A 19,573-nucleotide genomic window follows, 5' to 3' on the forward strand; every position below is an offset into this window, starting at 1 on the left:
ATGAAGAAGAAAGAAGAAGTTCAAAATAAGAAGAGCTTATTCAACCTTTTGAATGACTCTATCACAGAAGGAAAGAGGTCAACATCATCCCCAGCGGAAAGTTCATAATGAGAAGAACTCATCTGAAGAAAGAGAAGAATTTATTCAACATCTCCATATTAATCAAGTGAAGTCAAATGAAAAAAACTTATTATCTTTTCGTCTTTGCTCTATTCTTATTAAGAATAAGCAAAGAGGGGCAGCTGAAGATATTCATTTTTTTCATTTAAATATTATTTATATCATTATTATAATTATAATTATTATTATTATTATTATTATTATTATTATTATTTTATTAATAATAAATATTATTACAGGCCCAAATTACAAACCAGACCGGAGGCCCAATTACAACCCATACTGGTCCAAGCCCAGTTAAACCGAAACCCTAAACTGATTAGGGTTTCATCATTTTCAGCCGCCATCATCAATTTCAGCCGTTGGATCTGTTTTGATCCAACGGTCCACAGTTTGCCAGAGGAAACCCTAGGGTATCAATACCCTAGGGACACGTCCCAGCAGCCGCCGTAGCTTCCAGAAGACCACGCGGTGTTGCTTCAGCTTCTAGCCGCCCCACGTCGACACTGCTGTTGCCACGACACCAGCCTCGCCGCCACTCCAGCCGCACACATGTCGTCCCAACGTTGAGTCACCACTGGAAGTCCGGTGACTCACCAGACTCCATTCTTTTACCCGGTCCGATGGCCACACCGGTGATGGCTATAAAGCCATTGACAACATGCGAAAGAAAAAAACCAGCAAAAAACAGAGAAAAAAAAAGAAGGAAGAACGGAGAACAAAAAAAAAGAAAACCCCACAACACAGCAAGGAAAGGAAGTAGAGAGACTCACCGTGAAAGCCACCGCCTTGATCGGAATCACCACCGGCCTCCAAACATCACCAAAAACCTTCGAAAACCGAAGGTATATTTCTTAGATTTGCTCCGATCGGGAGCCATTTAAAAGAAAAGACCATCGGAACCGTCATTAGGACGGTCCGATCTATATTTTAGGACCAAAAAAAATTATTCCAGCCACCGAAGGCGGTGGCCGGCGACGAAAGAACGCTGGCGGACGACTGCCGGCCGGCTAGCTTCTCTCTGTTTTAGAGAGAAGCGAGAGAATTTTCTCTCTCTCAGAGAAGAGAGAGAGAGGGAAGAAATGAGAAATGAAGTTGGCCCTTCGGGCCAGTCGATTTTGGCTTTAAATAGCCCTTCCCGAACGACGTCGTTTCGGGGAGGGCTATTTGTGTAATTTTTTAATTGTTAAAACCCGTCCGCCATCCCTCAAATTTGTAAACTTTACATTTTAGTCACTAAATCAATTTATAATCCTTTTAATTCGGTTCTTTAATTTTAATTTTATTTATTTTAGTCCTTTATATTAAAATAATATATATAGGGTAAATAACAGATTTAATCCCTTAATTTTAATAATTAATTTTTTAATCCCGAGTTTATATTTTTAATTTATTTTAATCTGATATTCGAATTTTAGATAAGTTTATTTTAGTCACTAAATTAATAAATAAGAAAATAGCATGTTTAATCCCTATAATTTTGATTAATTATGAATTAGATATTTAATTTCAATTTTACTATAATTTAGTAACTAATTTCAAATATTTTCATTTATTTTACTGCTTTTAAATATATAGTTCTAATTGTATTTTTATTGTTTTAATTTTACTTGTTTATATATTTAAATATTTTTATTATTATTATGTAGTCATAAATATATATATAATAAATAATAATTTATATTTTTTCAATAAATTATTTTAATATTTATTTGTCAATATCGAAGGAAAAGGACAGTCTTAATACAACTGAATGTCCTATTCTGGTATTTTAAAATTAAATATTATAAAAAATTATTATTTAATTTTATTCAAATTAATATTTATTAATATCAAAGAAAAGAGTTGTCTTAAGGCACCTAGAAGTCCTTTTCCGATATTTTTAAATAAATAAATATTTTTTATATAATTTTGAAATAATAGGATTATAAATTAAATATATTTTGAATTTTTAAATTTTTAATAATAGAGACAATTTATAATTAAAAAGTATCAATTTTGGGCGTTGTAGGGGTGCTAATCCTTCCCTAAACGTAACCGACCACGAATCCCTTTTTATTATTAAAAAGAACGAATTTTTGGTTATAAACGCAGATCAATTCATTTTTTAATTGATGTTTTCTTAAAACTCTTTTAAAAAATAATTTTTAGGTATTCGACCTACCTGACCCAAAAGGCCGATGGCGACTCCCAAATTATTTTCAAAACCATTTATTCACATCAATTTTCCCGTTAAATAAATATTTCGTGCCCGGACGAAAACCGGTTACGACACCAAGTACAAAGGCAAAGCAAAATCCATGAAAACGAGCAATGGTTAAACATCAAAGAACGGTGAATGATGGGAAGTATAAAGGTTAGCATAGAATCTGGTTCAAACAAAAAGAGCTTTATTCCTCTCAAAACTAATAAAAAGCCTGCAGAAGCATCGAGCCTTATAAAAGGAGAAAGTAAAAATGTGGGGATTAACAAGAAAAGAAAATGAAGATTATACATACTTCGCTAGTCCTAGGCAAAACCGATGTTTTTATCATCTTAGTGGGAGCAGAGCAGCCTAGAGTCTCGATCTCTCAAATTTGTGTCTGATCAAGCAGAAACAATAGCAGCAGGGAAAATACTTCATCTCATTTCAACATTTCTTTTTTTCTTACAAGCATCAGATCAGTAAAAGAACAGGAAAAAAAAGAGTAATTTTGTTCAGTGCATTGTATTATATGAATATAAATGTAACTGGGAGAAGGTTTCTAGCGGACATTTTATCAAACAGTTAGGCTACAAAGTGCGCTGAGTCGGGACGAACAAATCACCTGAATATTTTCCGAGCTTGAAGGAGCTGGAAGCTCGATGGAAGAGTGCTTCCCTTTGCAATCAGATGCAGCCAGCAGGGTCGGCGGGGCTGTAGTTAATGTGACCACCAACAACTTTAAGCCCTTGAACACGTGCTCAATTCAACTATTTTATTGTTTAGGGTAAACTACATTAGTAATCACTAAACTTCTAGGTCTATTTCACTTTGATCACTTTATTCGAGTTAATTTATCGATAAAAAATATAATTTTTATTATTATTCTGTCATAATTCAAAATGCTTTGTCAAAACATGACAAGTTCTCTTGTTTAGTTTAGATGTTGAGTGTTGTCTCTACTTTTAATGATCTTAAGTTCAATCCATTTTAATTTATTAATAAAAGGATAGACTACATCATATATAATTGAACTTTAGGCGTCATATCATTCATACCATTGAACTTTTAATTTTATCAATTATAGCACTAAACTTTGATTTTCATTTCAATTATATTATTGGACTGTTAAACTTTTAACAGTCAGATCAAAATTACATCGTTTTGGTGAGATATGTACATCAATAGTCATCAACCACATCTGCAACCATTACAACGTCATCGTACTGTTAATGATTTAACGGTTCAGTTGTATGATTGAAACGAAAATCAAAGTTCAATGTTATAATTGACAAAATTGAAAGTTCAATGGTATAGACAATACAATACCTAAAGTTTGGTGGTATCTGATGCAATTTACTCTTAAGAAAAATGACATATACCACGTTAATTGGACTATTAAAAATAAAATCAAATTACAATATAATAACTAAATGTATCATTTATGCATAATACAATGATTAATAGTAGTAAAATTCAAATTGTAAAAAATAGGATAAACTATATTGATAATCACTGAACTTTTAAAATACTTTTATTTGGTCACCAAATTGTATAACTTCCATTGGATTCACTTTCTTGGTATTATTCATATTATTTTTAATGTTAAAATTGAATTCGAGATGTTAAATATTTGATTTAACTTTGATATTGTCACGTTATTGGTTGTATTATTTTTTGTCATTATCTTTAGAAGTAATAAACTATGATATTGTCGCGTTATTGGTTGTAGTATTAATTTTCTTTTCTTTTCCTTTAATTATAAAAAAGGTAAACTACTCAAATATCATTGATCTTTAAGTGCGACCTTGGAAATGTCATTGACATTTTAATTTTACCACTCTGCTATAACACTAATGTTTATGTTTAACTGTAATTTTACCACTATGTTGTTAATCCATTAACGGCACGATGAATTGTATCTTTGTGCCGTGACAATGATGATATGACTCTCATCAAAACGACGTCGTTTTGATGCTCAAAAAACTCAAAACAACATGTTTTATTAGAGCTATTTGATGAAAATGTTTTCCATGAACCAATACTTAACACCTAACCACCAAGCTAACTTGAAAAGTTGTTATTTTCTTAACAAAACTAATATATATGTTAAATACTAGTTGTATACCTTCATCTTGCTCATCAATCCAAATCCATAGATGTCAATCAACTGCTCGACGAAATGTTAACCTCAAGGTTGTATACCTTCATCTGTGGATTTGGATTGATGAGGAAGATGAAGGTATGCATTTCGAACTCGAACTTAAAGGTCAGTGGTATTTGAAAGTAATTTACCCTTATAAAAATTATAAAATAATTATTATAAATAAGGCACAAATCTTTCTACAAATTGATGATATAACATATTAATATCTAATTGAAACATAAACTCAACTAAAATATTCCTTTTAATAATTTTAAAAATTAATAACTTAATTTTAAAATTATTGTGCGGAGAGAATTAGTTGAAACTGACAGATTATCGAAATTCTTGTCTCTCAATTTAGAATTAGTTGAAACTGACAGATTATCGAAATTCTTGTCTCTCAATTTAGTTAATTGGATGTCGAATGATTTAACGAATCCCTCTTGTTTTGCTATTGATCATAATGACTGGGATCTTTACTTTGGCACTAGTCTTTGGAACTTACGGCTTACCCAAAACTTCAAAATTTTTGGAACTCCCATGGATAACAGTGGTAGCGTGATTGATCGTAGTAAACACCTGGTAGATATTACCTTTCGAGCGTCGGAGAAGAACCGTCTGAATTTGCAGTTGAGCCGCATTGCTGATAGCAGCCCATCGCCGTGGTTGCCCCCGCTTGAACAGTGGATAAAAATCAATACCGATGACGCTCGTCGTGAGACAGATGGATTAGCATCTTGCGACGGCGTTGCTCGGGATTCATCGGGTGCTTGGAAATTTGGTTTCAGCACGTGTTTAGTGATCAATGCTGAGCTTTAGGGTGTTGTCGTTGGTCTCGGTATGACCTGGGGTAATGGTTTCCGACCAATTATTCTTGAAAGTAATAGTTTAAAAGCTCTTCGCCTATTAAAATTCAACATGTTCGTCAGGACGGAAATAAGGTCGCCGATATATTAGCCAAGAGTGTTGGGATTAACAGCTCGACTCCGATTATTTTTGCTGATCCTCTTGCTTTGCTTCAAGATGACACTTCCGTTACTCATTAGTGGGTCTGTCTAGCTTCCTGCTTTGGGGTTGATCTGAGCAGGTCTCTTTTGTTTCTTAATTATTTTTCTTGTATTAGTGTTATTACATGTACTCTTTTCGTCCGACTAGGATTAGGAGATATTTGATAAGGCATATAATAATACTTCCTTGTGCATGTTTCCCCTATGAATACATACATCTTTTACCTAAAAAAAACTAAGAGAGATTTAATTCTCTTTTAAAAATATCCGATAAATTTAATCAGCGCGCCAACAAAATATGCGGCCACCCGAAGAAGAATATATATATTGAATTTCAGAGTACAACTTACTACAGCAAAATATTGTAAACAATGTCGAGCTCAAACCAAAGGACAATTGGAGCATGAATGCATGGGAAAAACCATCATTTCCTAAAGAAAATTTGATCAAAGAGTTCTCATACAAACCTGTTTTCCCCTATAACCATACAACATCAAGATTGTGTTTGTGGCTTCTATTAATGCAGGAAACATTACCGTTTCACCGATGTTATTGGCGGCGCGCAAAGTAATAGAACCCCGAGAGCTGAAAACCGGCAGCAACACTCTGCTCAGTATCTCCTGTTAAAACTGGATTTCAATCAGACCATAGTACATCATTACAACAAATAACCGAGGTATGATGTGAGAATAGCAATTGCGGACGGGAAAATACTAGTGGTGAATCTGGAAATACGTATAGGAATCGACTTATTTATCAGGGGATTATCTGGGAGACCTACTAGGTTTCGTTGAACGGACATTGTTTGATCTCTAAAGATGATCTTGATCCTCCATCTCCTCCTCAAGGATGACATACTTTGCGGCAGGATTACTTGGAGGTGACTCCTTGTGTAGCTTTAGGTACCTTAAAAAAGGGGTAAGGAAAGGCCATGTTGGTCAACTTGGCCATAGTGTACAAACCAAGGAAACACCAGTGCTGTACGCATACGATTTCTCAGCCACGGCGCTAAAACGTAGATTAATTCACCACTTACTTGTACCAGTTGAATAAACTGACTCCGATCATTATCGTGAGAAGTCCGGCTCCTTTTAACCTGGTAAACTCATCGTGGAAATAAAACACTGCAACCTGAATAAGTATCAGAAAAAGAATTAGAAAACGAACACAACTAGGTGGTGGGAAGATAAGGCAACACAACTCAATCAGCTTTAGCAAGCAAAACAAGAAAATAGCATTATGCAAGTGAAGACTGCCACCCGATGAACTAAAGAAGATTTCGTCGGATGAACTAAAGGGGGTACGGATTCAACTCCCAGCTCGAATTCAAGCCAAAAAAATTAGTGAAAACTAAGTGAAACCATGAACTAAGCAACTCCATGTCACACTCGTAAGGATTGTTCTAAAACAAAGATTGAAAAAGCTAACCCAATGAATAACTGAAACTCAACCTAGTCCAAGCTGAATAGGCAAAAATGACTACCACCAAACATGATGCAATTTGAACCCCATAAACTTAAGACCCTGCAGAACCCAAACCCGATCCATATTTAGGTAATCGATTTTGGCTCAAGTCGAACCATGCAGATCATTTTTTTCCATTTTCATTTACTCTCTGAAGTTACAAACTGAAATGTAATTCTAAGGTAAGACGGCTATATTCAACTTTGGACCTAAATAACAGAGAGTCAAAATGCCACATGCGAGCCTCTCAAGTAAAAAGCCAAGATTTTGCGAAAAATATTAAACAATTCTACAAAAAAAAATACCAATATGGTGACAGCCTCCTTCACAACTCCAGCTATTGTCACTGTCACTGCACTGGTTACAGAAACAAGGATGTACTCTGTTAAAACCTGCAAGAAAAAGAAGTACTTGGCTTCTTCAAACCACAAGACATATATCACAGCTGCATGAAGAGAAATGTAAAGCCTGTAATTTCAACAACGAGCGCTTCCAAAAACATTTAGAAAGAAATAACCTCACCAACCTTCTGAAGGGTGAGAAAAGACTATTAAAAGAGAAAAGGATGCTTCAGCATATATTCCTACCATAAAGAATGCTAGTGTTCCACCAAAAAGCATCAACAAGCAAGTTCGACCAAGTTGCCATGAACTATTAAAATAGTTGTTATATCTGAATTCATGCCATGGATCCAAGAAGAGAGAAAGAACAGCTGTCGCAACTGCCATTATGGGTGTCACATAGCTCATGAAGGTAAGAGGGTTTTTCAAACCTGGAGATATTAAACAGAGAAAATTAGACTAGCTTATTTTTTAAAAATAATAATAACTTTTAGCCAAAATACTCGCAATGCAACTATCCCTATTATAATTTATAAATTTTATAAGCTCAACAAAATGATCACTAAAAAATAAACTATGACAAAACTAAACCAAACTATCAAGCAACCATAAATCAAATTCAGTTGATGTAACCCTATCACACATACGAGTTATCTGGAGCAAAGAATAGCACTGAGAATGCTCTCTACTCTCTAGATTGAAAATATATGATGGTAATATCATGCAAACATACTGGTCCAGAAACATAGAAAAAAGTATGTGAGTTACATCAAGATAATAAACCAGAAACAGGAAAAAAACAAATTAACTTCAGCAAAGAGGAGGGTGTGGAGACCCTACCATATTCTTCTTTCTTTAGATAACATCCCAATCCAGACGGAAGTATCAGTGAAAAGTAAATTTGGAGGCAAATAAAATAATTAATGTATTAGTAAAACGAAACTAAAAAACAATTTGAAAACTTGATAAAATAATTGAACTCTAATGTTTCATGTAAATTACAAATGAATCAAAGCTATACCTGCAAAAGTATTTGAGTCATACACCATCGAAATCCAGACATGACAGCAGCAAGCATGACAAAGACAAAACCCCAAAAATCAAATTCTGTTTCCCTTGCAACTGAAAAGATCGAGTTTTGCAGGTGTTATAAATATTTGACTTTGTAAGAGCTTGAGAGAGAGAGAGAGAGAGAGAGAGAGAGAGGCAACAGAAGCACAAAGGCTGTCACAAGCTTCTCAAATATTACACACTGTAGAACGTATAGTCCATGAGATTGATTTGTATGATTAGGGAATAGAGACAGGCGGACAGCTTTAAGATTGGAAAGAGATTGTAACATTACAATACAATGACAGCATGTGATGAGCACTAAAATGACCATTAAGAATATCAATAAAAAAAGATTTTTATAAATTACATATTCATGTCTAATTTTATTGGGCATTTGAAACAATCAAAGATAATAAGTCAATATTACCAATAGATGATTTTCTTGAAAAATACAATCTTTCGTTAAAAAAATAAAAATATGTCACAATTACACAATAAAAGTAAACTAAATAAAAACCCCAAAATAGATTCTTTAAAATGGGTTTCAAAATTGATTTCAACATCTAAGACCCGTTTGTTTTATGAAACATAGCTTCCAGAAAATTATTTCTATATTTTCTACCGTCATTTCATGGATGGTCAATGAAAAATAAACATCAGCTCAACAGAAATTTAACCAAATTTCAGAAACTCTTACGTTATGAACTAAGACAATTACCAAAGCAAATTACAGAACTGACGAGAATCTTATACCTGTTAATAGAACCCCAACAGAGATTACCATCATGATACCAAAAAGTTTAAAGCTTGGGGACTCCAACCTTTCAAAATCAACAGTCACATTAATATAAATGTATAAAAGAGAGCTTAAACAACCATATTACTAATAACTGTAAAATTTTTTAGCATTAAGCACAAAAAACTTGCAATTTTCAGAGTTATACTTATACAAGGTTTCAAACTACTAATAAGCATACCAAATCCCTACATTTACAAAAGCTAGCTTCATTCCTACATTTGAAGACTATCTAAACAGTTCAGCATCATCCAAACATTAACCGACATGCAGATTTTAAAACTCACCTGAATGCAAAAGCAAATATGAGAAGAAATATTGGAGCTGCAGATTTACACTGCAGGGTATATGGAAAGAAAATTTTAGTCAACAACACAAACAAGAAAAATATATCCAAAAGCATATTCAGAGTATGAAGGCCAATTTCATCAGGATGAGATTAAATATTCATCACAATATAGAGTACAGAAGAGTTAACAAACCATTGTGGCAAAAGTAACAGATATGAAAACCAGGGATGCATTGCTCAGGTTAACGTCCAGTGCAGTTGAAAGAGCCGTAGGTACAACTGTGAAAGGCAAAGTCTATCTGTACATTAGTTGATACAATATTTAATTAAAAGAGAAATGCAGTAAGAAGAACAGGAGGCCAGCACTTTGAAACCCTAAATCTAAGTGCGACAATGCACCTATATGACAATGGACCATATGCAAGCACCATATTCACATTATAAGGAAGCAGAAAAAAGAACATCGTTTGATGAACTGACCCCTGTAAAAGTAATCCCTATATGACATTGGAACACAGGGCTGAAATCTATGAGACCAATACCACGTTATCGCCTTTGATAATAAAGCTTGCAATGTGAAGTGGATAGTATTCATCAACAAGGGAGCAGGAAACTTCCCCAATTCATCTCCCAACAAGGTTTTGTTGTACCTACTCGCAGTAAATTGTAAGAGTATAAATGAACAAGCTTCAAAAAATATGGTCTTAAATATAGCCAAAAAAATGCTACAGCAATTAATTTACTCTGGACTTACAAGGTCAAAAATGTGCTGAAAGTGTACCATACAAGTATAAAGAACAATGTCTTCAAGACATCCGTGGTAGAAACACTGTTGCAAGATGCTTTCGGACTGACAATAGAACTAGCTCCATCAACACCAATATTTGCTGATATATCCCCAACACACTCATTTTCAACATTAAAAGGTGTATATTTCCCGTTTCTATCTTTCCCGTTTAGATCTTCCATGGTACTTCCACCATTCAAGTGCATACGATGCTCTTGAAATTCACTGTATCTAATCCCTTCAACAAACCGGTTTTCTAACTCACTCTGATTAAGCATAGGCAACACAAAATCAGAACCTTCTATGCTAGAAGCAGTATTCACAGAACGGTCTTCCAAAATGAATTGTCCCATCTTCATCAGCCCAGCGAGAGAATGAGGGCTCACTGCGAAGAGCTGAACCTTGATTTTCCCTATGAGTATCAGTTGTCTCAATGCATTCAACTGTTTCTTTATTAAAGTTAATCTCTACCATCTCCTTTCTTACTCTAAGTTAATGCCATCTATGCACTGCACTGGAACACGAGTATTGTCATTTTGCTCGGGTTTATCAAGCAAACTAGTATGCAAACAAATATCCCGGGCATCAAATGAACTGAGAATCAACCACTCAGTGATTATCTTAGATGATTAGATCAACCAAAATCCCATATATCACCTGTTGTAATCAAATATAACAGCAAAACTAGTCAAAAATTGAGTACAAAACAGCCTCATCTAAAGATGCCAATAAAATATGAAGTAATGGAACTTTCAATTCCCCAAAATAAGACCAAATAAACAGAGAATAGCAGCCCGTATCAGAAAAACATGTAATACAGATAAATAAATTTCTTTTTATTCCAATTAAAGAAAGAAGCAAGCTAAATCAAACAATGAAGAAGCTTCCATGAAATCCAAAAATGAAAAAAAAAGATGCAAAAAGGAAAGGGAAAAGACATTGAAGTGACCTGGTCAAGTGTCGACGAGATCCAAAGCGGCGAAGAAGAAGAATGAGAGGATCGGAAACAAAGAGAGGATCTTAGATATATATTGCTATAATTATATATATATATATATATATATATATATATAACAAAATGAAACACTTGAGATCTGATCTGGTAATGGTTGGAGATGAAATAATATCAATGTTGGTTTGAGCGTCGTTATCTACTTCCTGCTTCTGCTGTTCTTTATAAATCAAAATCGTACATTCAATCGTAAAAATTCAAACTACAAAAAAAAAAAAAAAATATATAATATATATATATATATATATAATTCAAACATATTAAATTCTTATTTTATATGTAGTTTAAAATGATTTTGATCCTATATAAGTATGTATATGGTAAATTATATGTATAGTCACTAAAGTTTATTATAAGTTTTATTTGAATTATTGAAGTAAAAAAATTCAATCATATCACCTAATTATTTAAATAGTTTTAAAATAAATTTCATCTATTAGAAAATAATGTATTTTTTTGGTTGCTATCCCGGTTCTAAGACTTCACATTGACTAATTAGGACCGACCCGCGTTGCACACCTGACTTTGGTGAGTGAGTCTCCCAGCACTAATTTTTTGATTAAACATTAATAATTTAATTAATATTATTTAATTAATTAAATAATCTTATTAAAATTGTTTAGTTGAATAGTTAAAATAGAATTTACCCTATAGTTTAGTGATTATGCATGCAGTTTTTATTTATATATGTGTGTATGTGTGTGTAATACCTCAAATTTTTGTTAGTGACCAAAATGTAAGTTTTGAAAAATTGATGGCTAACTATAAACTTTGTAAAAGATCATGGATCAAATATTTAATTTTAAAAGGTTATATATTTTTTCCCGTAAAATAACAGTTTAGCCTAAAACAAGAATTTTCGTGGTAATCAGATTTTTTAATGTTACCCATAATTTTTTATAATTAACTAAGGAAATAAAATTTGAATTTTAGAGAAAAAAAGTATTAATGTCATTTAACACTGCAACCTAATCACTGAATTAATGGAGTTAACGGATATAGTCATAAAACTATTTTAAGGACAATTTAAATTAATCTGTAAGCAATATTTAATTGTGAAAGGGACACTTTATCAAGCAGTTTAAATTTTGGTCTAATAATATTTTTGGCCCTTCAAATTTTTTAAAAAAATATTTTTTTAATCATAAGAATTGGAGAGCCTAAATAGACTTATAATATGGAGGACCAAATTTTCTTATGTCTAGAAGAAATGAACTCCAATGAGAGGTTCCATGTTTCTGAGATTTTGGTGGCCCTGGCCAAATTAAAAAAATTAGAATCCAAATTAGATATTTAAATTACGGTTTACATTTGTGTCTTCGGTTGCATTGCATTTATCATTATTGTGGACATAACAGATGATATTGTAGTCACAACAAGTATTGTGGTTGTGGATTTTTAATAGCATACACTATTATAGACCTAATGATTATGGATATCGTAGTTTTGGACGATGTTGTTATCACTACATAACGGTCATTTTTGCGGTTACAAATCGTTATTTAAGTAATTGATTTAATAACAAGTGTTGAAAAAAATAAATTTTAAGGATAGCTCCATAATAACAAATATTGAGAAAAATGAGTCCATAATAACAAATATTAAGAAAAAAAAGTAAATTTTAAGAGTATTCTTATAATAACAAATATTAGAAAAAATATTAAACCTCTAACAAAATGTACTGAAAAATTAGACTTGTAACAACAAATAAATACTAGAAAAAAATTGAATTAAAAGCATACCCATAATAACAAATATTAAAAAATTAGATCTCTAATAACAAGTATTTGGATCTTTAATAACAAATGTCAGAAAAAATATTGGCAAAAAAGTAGACATTTATATAAATATTAGAAAATATAAATTATAACAGTAGGCCCTTGATAATAAATATTAAAAATAATAAATATGAGGAAAAAATTGAACCCCTAATGAGTACTAAAAATAATTAGACTCTATAATTAATATAAAATTACTTTTTTACAAATATAATACATCATAAAAATTCTAGTTACTAAACAGATACCTTCCTACACATGCCCAAATACGGCCCATTTCAAGAACATCGTTAATTTCAACAAATTATCAAATCCATTCGACTAGGGATGGATCGAGGGGGACAAATGAGACGATCGCTCCCTGAAAATTTAAAATTATAATATATTTTAATATTTTATATATTTTTTATTGAAAATTTATTTCGTCTCTTAGGATTTTAATTTGTCACCTTTAAGTTTAAGTCCACCCCCTTAATCTAAAATCTTACGTCCGTCTCTGCATTTTACCATGCAAAACAACCGGTATGAATTGTCCATAATTCGGCCTATAACACGTCAATGATTCCCAGAGTCTTGTTGAAACAGATAATCTAGTTCCTGTTATGGTCACGAATCAATTGTAGGACTTTTTAAGATTTTTTTTTCATTTATTTTGATTTTAAAATTTTTAATTTTATGTTGAATTGTATGTTGAATTGAACTAATTAAATTAACAAAATAGCAATCATAATAAAGAAAAAATATTAAAATTATTAAAAGTAAATAGTAAGTCATGTGAACCGGAGGAAAAAGAGTGCACCTTAATCAATGTATATACATACAAGAAGTACCCTAATAGAATCTATGGTTTGCACCAGAGTACCACCACCTATTAAATACACAGCCCTCAACTCACTGGTGCACGCAATCGGGATAACCCAACCATGATACTTAAGCCCTTAAAAACTATCACGGGCACACTTGGGCATAGCAGCCACCTCCCTCTGCCCTTTGAAACCTACCTTCTGTTTTCATCCCAGATTAATCAACCACCAACCCGACATTTCAACCCCTTCACGCCACCATGATGCCACTTCACCCAATCGGCTTTTTTTTTTTTTTGCAAACCAGTCAGCCATTGTATTACACCTTCTAGGAACAAAATTAAGGTTCACCTTTGCCTGAGCTAGTCGGGATGCAATAGGAAGAAGAGTAGACGACCACTCCGACGGAATCATGGATACATTTAGCAAATACTTAACCAGCAACTCACAATCTGATTCTATTACCAAGCTATGGTTATTGACCATTCCGAAGCCATAAACAGCTATAACGCGCGCTTGATTGCCAACACTTCTGCCATCAGCGAGGAAACTCCCAATTGGAGCCGAAAGCGAGAGTAACAACTCACCTACATTATTACGAAGAACACCTCCGTTCCCCCCAGCACATCCATCCGCTCTCATAGTCCCGTCCACATTAAACTTAAGGGTACCCGCGGGGGAGGTCTCCAAGGGCAGCCGCCAGCTCTCTCTTCTTACATAGAATTGAATCAGAGGCACGCGATAAATCTGCAAGAAGGTCCTCTTTCCTGAAAGGAGCCCCTTTGAACTTTGCTTCTAACCAACAAACCACCTTAACTCTAGCAGAAAATATCACCTGTCTCACGTCAAGATTCTTTTGATTAAATACCAACTCATTTCTATGTAACCATAATGACCAGATCACTGCCAATGGAATGATGCCCCAAACAATTCCACACTTAGAGCCTATAGGGTGAAGCTCTTTCCACGCCATAAAGAATAACTTGGGATCATTTGGCAAAACAGAGGAAACCTCCCAGACTTGAAGGAAAGCTCCCCATACCCACCAAGCTGCACCACATGAGAAAAATAAATGGGGTATCGATTCCTAGCATTCCATACACAATGGGCAGCGGCTATCCGACACCACCGTTACTCCACGTTTCACCAGTTCCGATTTAACCGGGACTCTTTTGAGGAGGACCCGCCAGACAAACGCCTCTACCTTGTAAGGAGCAATTCCTTGCCATACTAACGCTTTCCAATCAAACTCAGCTCTGCCCGTAGGGAATTGCAAAACCGCTACTGCCTTTGACGAGAAACGCCCATCATTGTTCCCCAGCCACTTTATTCGATCTAGGTTAAACGCTGAGGCTCAAACTCATGCAGCAAACGAAAAAAGGCATCGAATTGATCTCTCTCCCAGTCAAAAACATTTCTCCTAAACTGTATGTTCCAAACCCAACCATTATTTGTTTTAGTTCCGAAATCTGATACTTTCCCTTCTTTAAACATTCTAGGAAAAGCAATCATTAGTGGGCAATTACCAATGCAGGTATCCTGCCAAAAGTTCACTCTCCTCCCATCACTGACTTGGATTTTGAAGATATCCCTTAAGTTTTGGCCACCAATCTCCTCGTAGAAATTCTGCAGAATGTCACGCCACATCCATGACAAGCCTCGGCCCCTCAGGCTCGGGAGGCAAATATCACCCGGATCGAAGTTATATTTGGCAGCAACGATGCATTTCCAAGGTGAGGAGACTTCCCAACCAAAACGCCAGAACCACTTCCCAAGCAATCCACAATTCGTAATTTTTAAATCGATGATACTCCCCATTCAATCGGCTTGCAAACATATTATACCGAATAGTCTGATGGCAATCCCGATTGAATGCCGGCTGCCAAATCAACCTATTATTTTTCTTTGCTCCTAACGGCAATCCCAAATAGTCTGATGGCAGCTTGCCTTCCGAACAGCAGACCCTGGATGCCCAACCACGCACCTCATGAGCGCAGGTGTTTACACCGAAAAGTGTACATTTCTTAAGGTTCAATTTTAATCCCGATGTTAGTTCGAAAACTCGGAGAACCCCTCTTTGCATTTTGGACCTGATTCTCCGACGCTCCACAAAACAAAATTAAATCATCGGCAAACTGTAAATGTGATATCTCCATAGCGTTATCACCGTAACTGTTAGGTATGGCTCATAAATATACCAGTAAAGAGGACAGGAGATGGAGCGGAGTGAGCGAAGCGAACATCAACTGTCCTTACAAAGAAAGTCTCGTTATGGGGTTACAAATTATGTGGGTTGGGGGTGTGGGGGCGTAGCCCCCGCGGTACGGTACCAGGTTGATTTTGTAATTATGTACCAGGGTTTTCTATTATAAATAGAGATGTAACCTAGACCTAAAATATCATTGAATAAAAACTTCTAGCGCCGCCTAGGCACCGAGGACGTAAGCACATTGCCGAACCTCGTAAAATTCTCGTGTTCTTTTGTTTTCTTTACCCGTTTTCGTCAACAATTGGTATCAGATGTCAGGAGCAAAATTCGAAGTCGCGAAATTCGATGGTCAGGGTAACTTCGGATTATGGCAAACGAGGGTGAAGGATCTATTGGCGCAGCAAGGGATCTTGAAGGCTTTGCGACCTACAAAGCCGGCGTCGATGGATGAGGAAGATTGGGAAGAATTGCAGCAGCGAGCGGCAGGAACCATACGATTATGCTTGGCGGACGAGGTCATGTATCACGTCATGCATCTATCGTCTCCAGACGAAATTTGGAGGAAGTTGGAAAGTCGTTTATGTCCAAATCCTTAACGACAAAACTGTATCTGAAGCAGCGGCTGTATGGGCTGAAGATGCAGGACGATCACGATTTGGCGCAACACACGTGAATGTCTTCAATCAATCGTTTCTGATCTGGCTCGCTTGATGTGAAAATTGAGGATGAAGACAGAGCGATGATTCTGTTGTGTTCGTTGCTTCCTCTTACGAAACATGGTGACTACTCTTACATATGGGAAAGAGACTATCAACGTTGAGGAGATTACTGCAGCCTTGTTGGCTCACAACCAGCGGAAGCAGAATGCAGGGGAAAGCTCTCAAGCCGATAGCTTATATGTCAAGGTAATCGAGATCGTGGACGGAAGCCAGAGAAGGCAGGGTCCGGGAAGGAATTCCAGATCCAAATCCAGGGATAAGAAGACGATTCACTGTTACAAGTGCAAGGAGGCGGGACTATGAAGCGAGACTGTCCGAAGTTGAAAAAGCAGACTGATGAAAGCGTGATGGCATCCAAGTCTGTGAACGTGGTCGAGGATGATACTTGATTGCAGTGAGGGTGATATGCTTTCTATTTCAACGACACAATTGACGGATGCTTGGATTCTTGATTCTGGATGTTCTTATCACATCACGCCAAATAGGGAATGGTTTTCGACATACAGGCCGGTTAATTCTGGTTCGGTTTATTTGGGTGATGATCGATGTTGCAATATTGTTGGTATTGGTGATGTCAGAATTAAGATGCACGATGGCTCGTTCGGACGTTGAGTGGTGTTCGACATATCCCAGACTTGAAGAAGAATTTGATTTCCTTGGGCACTTTGCACAAGAATGGTTTTATCCCTAAGGCTGACGAGGATAGGGAAACCATTCGGATTGTTAAAGGAGCATTGACTGTGATGAGCACACAACTCAAGGGATTCTTGATTATGTGCATTCTGATGTATGGGGGCCTTCCACGACATCGTCTTTGGGTGGATCTAGGTACTATGTTACTTTTATTGATGATTTTTCACGGAAAGTTTGGGTGTATTTTTTGAAACATAAATCTGAAGTTTTTGAGAAGTTCAAGCTGTGGAAAGCTGAGGTAGAAAACCAAACAGGACGAAAAATCAAGTGTTTGCGGTCTGACAATGGTACGGAGTACACAGATTCACAGTTCCTACAATTCTGTAAGGAGCATGGGATTCAGAGGCATTTTACAGTGCGCAAGACACCACAACAGAATGGTGTTGCGGAACGAATGAACAGGTCGTTGAATGAAAGAGCCAGATGTTTGCGGTTGAATGCGGGGCTTCCCAAACACTTCTGGGCTGAGGCTGTTAACATGGCGTGTTACCTTATCAACAGATCGCCAAGGGCATCGCTGGCTGGGAAGTTGCAGAAGAGGTATGGACTGGTCATGATGTTAGTTTTGATAACTTACGGATTTTTGGTTGTCCTGCTTATGTGCATGTACCTGCTGATGAGAGATCCAAACTTGATGCAAAATCGAAGGAGTGCATTTTTCTGGGTTACAAGAAAGGTGTCAAAGGATTCAAGTTCTGGGATCCAGTTGCGAAGAAAGTTGTGATTAGTAGAGATGTCGTTTTTGATGAACAGTCTATGTTGCAGCAGAAGCAAGACACGACAGTGGTAGATTTCGAGCAGTTTTCCAGTTGAGAAACCAGAAACTTCTCAACCGACTTCTGGTGGTTCCACTACGGATGATTTGCAGGATTATAGTCTCGCCAGAGACAGGTGAGACGGACGAATAAAGCCTCCGAACAGATTGGGTTTGAAGACTTGGTATCTTTTGCACTTACTGTTAGCAGTGATGATCCAGTTACTTTTCATGATGCCGTTACTAGTCAGGAAAACGACAAGTGGATGGCAGCCATGGTTGAGGAGATAGAGTCTTTGAATCACAATCGCACATGGGAGTTAGTTCCCCTTCCTGAGGGTAAGAAGCCGATTGGTTGCAAATGGGTGTATAAGAAGAAACCAGCAGTAACAAAAAGAGGGGGAAGTTCAAGGCTCGTTTGGTAGCGAAGGGTTTTTCACAGTAGAAAGGAGTTGTTATGATGAAATCTTTTCTCCTGTGGTCAGGCACACTTCAATCCGAGCAGTACTTGCATTGGTGGCTAGTTGGATTTGCATTTAGAGCAGATGGATGTTAAACTGCTTTTTTTGCATGGTGATTTAGAGGAGCAGATCTACATGCGGCAACCTGAAGGTTTCACTCAACCTGGAAACGAGCATTTAGTTGCAGATTGAAGAAATCTTTGTACGGGTTGAAACAGTCTCCGAGACAGTGGTATAAACGGTTTGACTCCTATGATCAAGATTGGCTACAACCGTGAGTATGATTGTTTGTCTATGTTAAGAGCCTTGATGATGGTTCTTTTTTTTTCTATTACTGTATGTTGATGATATGTTGATTGCTGCGAAGAACATGATGATGTTATCGGTTTGAAACTTTATTGAGTCGGGAATTTGATATGAAAGATTTAGGTGCTGCAAAGAAAATTCTTGGAATGGAAATTTGCAGGGACAGAGACTCAAGGAAACTGCGGCTATCTCAACGGGTTATGTTGAGAAAATGCTAGAAAGGTTTGCGATGAGCAGCGCGAAACCAGTTAGCACTCCATTGGCGAATCACTTTAAGCTCTCATCAGAACAGTGCCCTAAGACAGATAAGGAAGCTGAAAATATGGCAAAGGTTCCGTATTCTAATGCTGTTTGGCTGCTTGATGTATGCGATGGTATGTACTCGTCCTGATTTAGCTCATGCTGTTAGTCAAGTTTATAAGTACATGTCTAAACCTGGTAAGCAACATTGGATGCAGTCAAGTGGATCTTTCGGTACTTAAAGGGTACTGTGGGACATGGAATTGTTTTTTGGGAGTCAGCGGGATAATCCTTTGGTTGTAGGATATGTGGATTCAGATTATGCAGGTGACTTGGATAATAGAAGATCTACGACAGGGTATGTGTTACTCTGGTGGAGGGCCTATTTGCTGGAAGTCTACTGTTCAATCTGT

The 19,573-nt window shown here is 35.9% G+C and overlaps 1 pseudogene; it reads right to left on the reverse strand.

Annotated features, from left to right (window-relative positions):
* Window positions 1–5,895: 5,895 nt before the first annotated feature.
* LOC120216292 lies at window positions 5,896–11,189 on the reverse strand (annotated as a pseudogene).
* Between the last annotated feature and the right edge of the window lie 8,384 nt (window positions 11,190–19,573).

Source organism: Hibiscus syriacus, unplaced genomic scaffold (genome assembly GCF_006381635.1).
Source record: "Hibiscus syriacus cultivar Baekdansim isolate YM2019G1 unplaced genomic scaffold, ASM638163v2 tig00000764_pilon, whole genome shotgun sequence".
NCBI lineage: Eukaryota > Viridiplantae > Streptophyta > Magnoliopsida > Malvales > Malvaceae > Hibiscus > Hibiscus syriacus.